This window comes from Lutra lutra, chromosome 14, assembly GCF_902655055.1.
Source record: "Lutra lutra chromosome 14, mLutLut1.2, whole genome shotgun sequence".
Taxonomy (NCBI): Eukaryota; Metazoa; Chordata; class Mammalia; order Carnivora; family Mustelidae; genus Lutra; species Lutra lutra.
Genome location: NC_062291.1, coordinates 69,481,945 through 69,491,142, shown reverse-complemented (window position 1 = coordinate 69,491,142; position 9,198 = coordinate 69,481,945). Strand labels below are relative to the sequence as shown.

At 41.9% G+C, this 9,198-nt stretch overlaps 1 pseudogene; it reads left to right on the top strand.

Moving 5' to 3' along the window:
• Positions 1-395: 395 nt before the first annotated feature.
• LOC125085379 (uncharacterized) lies at positions 396-514 on the top strand (annotated as a pseudogene).
• Positions 515-9,198: the final 8,684 nt, after the last annotated feature.

The following is a 9,198-nucleotide window of genomic DNA, read 5'->3' as shown; positions in this document are numbered from 1 at the left end:
ATTAGCACAATAGCAGTTCTCTATATTAATCATCTATAATATGCACATTGGATGAACAACAAGTAGAGATTTTGCATTTATTTTCCTTTTTCCTATGTTATGTTTTGACTATATTTATTGACATGTAATTTTGTCTGTTGTATCTGATAATAAAAATCAGGTTTTTAAAAAATTTTTGTATGTAATATAATTTATCCAATCACTCTTTTTTCTTTGAATTTTACAAATGGATTGATTTGCAACAGATAATTTTTCAAAAATACTGATTCTTCACTATAGTGTGAGAAGCTCTATATGTCACCTTCATCTGTAAAGTGAGGATAAACTGCCAACTTGAATCCATCACAGTTTTGGATGGTATAAAGTCCAATGAGCTAGGGGAAAAAGACCACACGGTCTATGGCCATATCACCCTGCATGCACCTGATCTCATCTGATGAGGGAAGCTAAGCAGGGTCAGGCCTAGTTAGTACTTAGATGGGATTCCGCCTCGGAATCCTGGGTGCTGTGGGCTTTAAAACAAAACAAAACAAAACAAAAACGGACCTCTCCTTCCTGCAGGGAAGAGAGCTGTTTGGGGTTTCACTTTTTCATCTTTCCCACTAGAGGGCAGTCAAGAAGTACTTATAATGTCAGAAGTACAGCATCCTTTCTTGATCAAAACTCTTCACAGTGTAGAGATAGAGGGTCCAGACCTCAGTATCATCAAAGCCATCTATGAAAAACCCACGGCGAATATCATTCTCAATGGGGAAAAACTGAGAGCTTTTCCTCTAAGGTCAGGAACACAGCAGGGATGTCCACTATCACCACTGCTATTCAACATAGTACTAGAAGTCCTAACCTCAGCAATCAGGCAACAAAAAGAAATAAAAGGCATCCGAATCAGCAAAGAAGAAGTCAAACTCTCACTTATTGAAGATGATGTGATACTTTATGTAGAAAACCCAAAAGACTCCACGCCATAACTGCTAGAACTCATACAGGAATTCAGTGAATTGTCAGGATATAAAACCAATGCACAGAAATCTGTTGCATTTCTCTACACCAACAGCAAGACATTAGAAAGAGAAATTAAGGAGTCAGTGCCTTTTACAATTGCACCCCAAACCATAAGCTACTTAGGAATAAACCTAACCAAAGAGGCAAAGAATCTGGACTCAGAAAACTATAAAGTACTCATGAAAGAAATTGAGGAAGACACAAAGGAATGGACAAATGTTTCATACTCATGAATTACAAGAACAAATATTGTGAAAATGTCTATGCTACCTAAAGCAATCTACACATTTAATGCAATCCCTATCAAAATACCACCCATTTTTTTCAAAGAAATGGAACAAATAATCCTAAAATTTATATGGAACCAGAAAAGACCCTGTACAGCCAGAGGAATATTGAAAAAGAAAGCCAAAGTTGGTGGCATCACAATTCCAGACTTCAAGCTCTATTACAAAGCTGTCATCATCAAGACAGTATGGTACTGGCACAAAAACAGACACACAGATCAATGGAACAGAACAGAGAGCCCAGAAATAGACCCTCAACTCTATGGTCAACTAATCTTCGACAAAGCAGGAAAGAATGTCCAATGGAGAAAAGACAGTCTCTTCAACAAATTGTTTTGGGAAATTTGGATAGTCACATGCAGAAGAATGAAACTGTACCATTTCCTTATACCACACACAAAAATAGACTCAAAATGGACGAAAGACCTCAATGTGAGCAGGAATCCATCAAAATCCTTGAGGAGAACACAGGCAGCAATCTCTTCGACCTCAGCCACAGCAATTTCTTCCTAGAAACATTGCCAAAGGCAAGGGAAGCAGGGCAAAAATGAACAATTGGTACTTCATCAAGATCAAAGTCTTTTGGACAGCAAAGGAAACAGTCAACAAAACCAAAAGACAACGGACAGAATAGGAGAAGATATTTGCAAATGACATATCAGATATGTCATTGGCTAGTATCCAAAATCTATAAAGAACTAATCAAACTCAACACCCAAAGAACAAATAATCCAATCAAGAAATGGGCAGAGGACATGAACAGACATTTCTGCAAAGAAGACATCCAGATGTCCAACAGACACATGAAAAAGTGCTCCATATCACTCAGCATCAGGGAAACACAAATCAAAACCACAATGAGATATCACCTCACATCAATCGGCTAACCGGCTAAACGGCTAAAATTAACCAGTCAGGAAACAACAGATGCTGGCGAGGATGCAGAGAAAGGGGAGCCCTCCTACACTGTTGGTGGGAATGCAAGCTGGTGCAGCCACTCTGGAAAACAGCATGGAGGTTTCTCAAAAAGTTGAAAATAGAGCTACCCTATGACCCAGCAATTGCACTACTGGGTATTTACCCTAACGATACAAATGTCGTGATCTTATGGGGCACATGCATCTGAATGTTTATAGCAGCAATGTCCACAGTAGCCGAACTATGGAAAGAACCTAGATGTCCATCAGCAGATGAATGGATAAAGAAGAAGAGGTATATATATACAATGGAATACTATGCAGCCATCAAAAGAAATGAAATCTTGCCATTTGCAACAACGTGGACAGAACTAGAGGGTATTATGCTGAGCGAAATAAGTCAATCAGAGAAAGAAAATTATCATATGATCTCCCTGATATGAGGAATTTGAGACAGGGTGGCGGGTTTGGGGTGTGAGGAAGGAAAAAATGAAACAACATGGGATCAGGAGGGAGACAAACCATAAGAGACTCTTAATCTCATAAAACAAGCTGAGAGTTGCTGGGGGTGGGGTTAGGGTGAGGATGGTTGGGTTATGGACATTGGGGAGGGTATGTGATATGGTGAGTGCTGTCAAGTGTGTAAGCCTGACGATTCACAGACCTGTACCCCTGGGGCAAATAATACATTATATGTTAATAAAAATAATTAATAAAAAAGTTTTTATAAACCTTTGTGACTTTGAAATAAAAACAGTTCACAAAAAGAAAATATTAATAAATAATACTTTATAAAAATAAAAAAAGAAGTACTAATAATGTCGGTGCATCATAAAGCCAAAATTGCTCTTAAACCAAGAGACTGAAACAGGTAGGAAATAATAAAACAGAGGAAGAGCAATTATCCAGTGGTCATTACTGAATATAGTTAACACTACCAAACTGTATGTTTAAAAATGCTTAACAGGGTAACATTTGTATGACGTGTATTTCACCACCACTGAGAGAGAGACAGAGATAGTCTTCAGGCCAGAAGCCTGGAGTAGGCACGAACCGTCCACATTGCCAGCTTCAGCTCACAAGATGTGGAGAGGAGTGGAGGGTACAGGCTGGCCCATCACAGGGGCTGTCGAACCTCTTCTCTGGGGCACACACACTTACACATACATGTACTTTTATTCTGGTATTTCTTTACCTTAGTTTTCCAAAGCCACTGTTTTAGAACCTCCCCTTTCCATAATTAGTTAGTTCATTCAACATTTACTGACTACCTCCTTATTCCAGGCACCTTGGAAGGCTCTGGAGGACAGCTGTGAATGAGTTTCTGCCTCAAGGGGTCCAGAGAAGATAGTTCTTTCTGTTTGGGGCCTTGAAGGTCCTGCCTCTCCTTCATTTCCTTGCCAAGTGGGCTGCTTGAAACTGTTTCTCAAGCGTTCTCTTGAGAAGGTAAGGAGACACGGAAGAAAGATGGAGAAGGGCTACAGAACCACAGAGCGATCTAGGGTTACCCTGACAACAAGATCAGAGGAAAACGGCCAAGCCCTGAAGGTGCCAGGGCTGGACTCAGTCTTGGCCAACTCTCCATGGAAGGATGTCACCTTTTGACTCTAACAGAAGTTCACTGAAGTGACTCTTTGAAATCCAAAGGAAGAGGGGCCCACGCTTTGAGGAACTCATCCCACGTCTACTCCAGCCTTGTTCCGATTCTGTAGGAACACAGGATGTCCTCACTCCAAAGGCTGGCTGAGACCTCTGGAGGCAGTGTAGGGTATATGGGTAAGGGTTTGGCTTAAGAATCAAACAAGCCTTAGTTAAAACTCAGGCTGTGCCTCGTGGTATCTGTAACCTTGTGCAATGTTTGTATGTCTGAGCCCTACTATCTTCACTTATAAAATGGAAACAATAATATTAGTAGCACCTCAAAGGCTGTTGTAAGGCTGACATTATAAAATGTACGTGAAGTTCTCAGCACAGTGCCTCACACGCAGTAAGTGCACAATAATGCTGGCTTACAAAATAGAAGCTGAACTGGAACTCAGAGTGCATCTTACCCAACTCCAGTCTACAGATGGGAGGCCCAGTAGTCTAGTAACGGTGGAAAGATGGTAGATTTTGGACTTAGACCTAATTCGAATCCTGACTCCACCACTGGCATTTAGGAAGTTACCTTAATCTCTCTAAACCTCAGTTTCCTCATCTGTGGAATGGGACAATCAGGTTGTTCTGAGGACTAAATGGGAGGTATTCTGTAAAACACCTGGTACCGGGGCCTGGCATACAGTAGTTGCCCAATAAAATGTTCCTTTGTGTCCTTTCTTCTCTTTGGTTGTCCAGAGTCATATTTGGTCCTAACTAACTTCCTTCCTTCCTCCCTCCCTCCCCTCTTTTTACTCTTTCCTTCCTTCCTTCCTTCTTTCCTTTCTAGTAGGATCCATGCCCAATATGGAGCCCACTGTGAGGCTTGAACTCATGACCCCAAGACCTGAGCTGAAATCAAGAGTCAGACACTCAACCGAATGAACCACCCAGGTGCCCTGGTCCTAACTTTAAAAATGCAGGGCTCAGAGAGTTCGTGGTGACATTCATGATGCAAACATGGAAGTCAAGCATATCTCAACTCAAATCCAACTCCTGACCTTGGGCAAGTTACTGATCCTCTTTCTGCTGCACTTAACTTGTCTGTAAATGAGGATAATAATAGTACCTACCTAGCTCCTGGTGCTGGTGTGAGGATCCAGCTCTTTCGAAGTGTCCCATAAATGTTTATTTCATGTCCTGCAACCATGGCTCTGATCTAGAAGATACTCTCAGGTAGATAAGTAGTAATGCCCATATTCATTCATTCATTCATTCATTCATTCATTCATTCATTCCTTTTTTTTGTTCATTTGTTTGCCAGGCTATTAGAGCTGGGATTCATAGAATTAGACAAGACCCCTGCTCTTGAGCTGCCCACAATCTACAAAACTTATACAATGGCTCCCTTATTGTGTGTCAGGGGCTTTGAGGAGAGGCCAGATCACAAACAGCTGAGAACACATACTCTGAAGTCAGACTTCAGCCCTGCCAATCTGTGACCTTATCCGAGTGACTTAACCTCTCTGTGCCTCTATAAAATAATATAAAGTAGGGATTATTAGTCCATTTCATTCACGGGGTTGTTATGAAGACTGAATGATTTCGTAGCTGCGAAGAGCTTAGAACAGACTGGCACATGGTAAGTAAACTATGTGGGCTTATTCAGTCAATAGAAGCATAAGCAGAAATGACACCAGCAGCATTCTGGGGTAGGAGTGGAGTCCTAGAGGAAGAAATAGCGAAACCCAAAAGAAATTCAGGGCATTTCTTACATGTCAACGCCTCTACATTTCATGTTTTGAAATAGTCCCACCAGCCAAACCTGGAAGGGACCCTGGATAATATTTTGTGAAAGGTTCAGTTTACAAATGAGAAAACTCAGGTCAGGTGAGGTGAACAGAATAATGGCCCCCAAATATGTCCACATCCTAATCCCCAGAACCTATGATGATGCGACCTTACATGGCAAAAGGGACTTTGCAAAAGTGTGTGATTAAATTAAGGATTTTGCATTGGGGAGATTATCCTGGATTATCCAGCTGGGCCCAACGTAATCACAAGGGTCCTTGTAAGGGAAAGAAGGGAGCAGTAGAGTCAGAGAAGTCAATGTGATGATAGAAACAGGGGTTGGATTGAGGTGGGACCAATGAGTTAAGGAACCCGTGCATGTGTGAACAGGGACCTCTGCTTCCCCCACACCCCTTTCTCCCATGGGTACCTTTCTATTGATCTGAGCCTTCATTCCCTGCTGATTGTCCCAGGAGCCAAATCTGCTCCTTTCAGCTTTGATAAAGTGTCCTCCTCTCCATCCCTGCCTTCAGAGACAAAGCCAGAGCTTTATTCTCAGAAGTGGAAACTAGGAGTGCCAATAGGAAATGAGTGATATTAGCTATCTGGAAATCTTTTCAAGAAAGAACTCACCCTAGATGAGATTTGTGAATGAGGCTGATGAGATTGGGAAAGGTAGCCAATAGCAGATAAGTAGTTGTCTAATTATCAGGGGTCCTCTGTGAGAAAGATGTGGTGGCTGGGATGGAAATTTGGTAGGAGGCAAAAGAGCTTATGCTTCCAGAACCAGACAGGGCAGAGGAAGCCTTGTGAGTCTAGGAAACGAAATTTGGACAGGAATATCCCTGGAGCAGAGAAGAAAAAGTAGTCAGGCTACTGCTACTGGAGAGAACAAAAGGGTTCACCAGTGATCAAGAAAATGGGTCCTACTGGATTTGGTAGGTGGGAACATAACCAGACATCAAGTTCTTGGAAGGTTGTTAGTATCCACCAACAACTCTCCTATGGGAGATGGCATGGGAGTGGGATCCCATCTCTTGTTTTTTGTTTTTTAAAACCATGCAAAGCCTGGAAGGATAAATACTAAAATGCTACCAATAGTACCCTCTGGATGATGGAATTATGGGAGGTTTTAGTGTTTTACCATTTAGCTTATAGAATATTTTCAATGTTCAATCATTAGCATAGATTACCTTTGCAAATGAAAGTTATCTATAAAAAAATAATTAAAAGGAAGTGACCCCTTGGTTATATCTAGTTTGTGCCTGGATCTTCCCATACATTATCTCACTTCTACTTAAAAGCAGTACAAGTTAGGTGTTAGTGTGCCCATTTTATTTACTGGGAAACTGACACAAAGACTTGAAGCAATTTGCTCAAGGTCACACAGTTAATAAGGGCCGGAGCTAGGATTTCAAAACAATTCCTTTGCACTCATAGGCCACCCTCGTTCTACGACATGATTTGCTTCCCTTTAAAAGAATTGCCAGGTCTCTCTGTGCTCTTTCTGTGTTCAGAGCAACCCTCTGCTTATATAGTAGCCTTGGCTGGCCTTACCCTCAAGAGAGGGAACAATACTGGCGCTGTTGGACTCCAGGAATCACCTTATAGATGAATACCCTCATTTCCTGTTTCATCATTCCCACTGTTGTTATGCCTTCGAGTACACTGGTCCCTCCAGACCCAATTAGGGCTGGGGGAACTGGTGGGTCAAGGCTCAGGGTCTATGCTCCCAGGCTCTGCTGCCCTGGCTGCTTTTCCTGCTCAGTCTCCTTCCTTCTACCTCCCAGCGGGCCATTTGAAATAAGCTGGGGCTTCTATAAATACCAGAAGTTAGGTGATATCCCCCTGCATATTAACCCAGGGCATTGAGATAAATGCTCAGTTTCCATTGTGCAGGTCGACCTGGGGAGGGATGTATCTGAAGGGACTCAGTCTCCACACCACTTAGCACAGCACTTGGCATGGAGAAGACACAGGGTCACTATAAAACGTATCCATGGCTACAAGAAATCAGCCAGGTCACTCTCCCTGCTAGCAGCTGCCTTTTCTCTCCCCTTAGGTCAAACATTGTCCAAGTGGCAGAGAACTGAGCAAGCCACTAGTATATTCTGAAGACCTCCAGTATGTCCTACTTTCCAAAATGACTAAAGGGAGTGTGACAGAATCTTACAATTATTGAGTGCCTGCCTGGGATCAGCATTCTGGTCTTTCTTGTATTCACTCATTCAACAAATATTCAACTTGTTGAGTGTCCATGGGCTAAGCCTTGTACTGGATGCCACAGAAAATAAACAGGTAAACGAGGATATGCAAGGACCTTCTTACTTGGAGCATAGGAATTTTTTAAAATTATTTTTAAATTATTATACAGTAAAATTGATTTCTTCTGATGTATGTTCCATGCATTTTAGTACCTGTAGATTCATGTAACTAGCGTCACAATCAGGATTCAAAACAAAGTGTAGGGATTTTAAGGTCCATTTGACTATTGAGGCCATTGAGGTCCAGAGAATCTGAGCAACACCCCAAGGACGAGCACCCTGGTGTTAACACAGATGACAGAAGGAAATTGGGATTTTGCTGTGGAGTCTGAGAGAGGCTGAGGAAGGGATCTGGTTCCAGGTATTGGACCTTGAAGTGGAAATTTTTGCTTTTTCAGGGATGGTTGCAAACTTTAGTGAAGTCTATTTTGAGGACTTGGAGAAAGCCTTCTGGGATTTTAGAATTTAGCTGGGCCCAGTGATTTACTCTCTCTGATTACCTGCCCAGCCTCAAGGTCTATAGCCTGTCTAGAATAGCTGATTTCAATTATGAAACATTTGGGCTCATTTTCTTTAAAAAATATACATACATGGTAATCTTTGCCAATCATTCCTGGTCAGATTGGTGACAGTTACTTGATGTACCCAAAATGAAACAATTGTTTTTCCGACTCCTCTCTTGGGGAAAGCGTGCTTGCCTGCCCTTATCACAAGCCTGCTTTTAACTTGATGGGTTTAATGAGTGCCATCCTGGAAAAGTAACCTTCCACTGTTGTGAACATTGTAAATTAAAAGTCAATAAAGTAGATTAAAAGGTCAAGAATATCTTCCAAGGAGTGTCAGGTACTCACAACATCTAATACCTCTCAAGTCACCCACTGTGGTTGCTGAAAACACTTTTGAAGGGTTTTAGACTAGCGTTTTAATTTTAGTTTATGTAATTAATAAACACACATGGTTAAAATGATATTAAGTGACCAATACTCTCTCTCCCGCCCCCAGACCCTAGTCCCTTGGTCTCCCTTTCCAGAGGCAAACATGATGACCGGTTAACTGTGTATCCTTTTGGAAAGTCACTAAGCAATCAAGGGTATTTTATTTATGGTCTACAGAATATGTATTTACATATTGTCTAAATGCAATCCCATGTTTCCTGACTCTATTGGATTAAGTAAAGTCAATGGGGCGGGGGCGGTGGGCACCAGGGATTCTTGGATTTATGGCCCGGATGCCCCCTGGTCCCGCCCATTTGGTCCTGACCCATCCACCACTGGTGCCATCTTCTGGCAATGGCTGGTTTTCCAGACGTAGTTACATACAGGGCTGGTCTAAGGCTTCCAAAGCAAGGCTAAGCTTGACTTC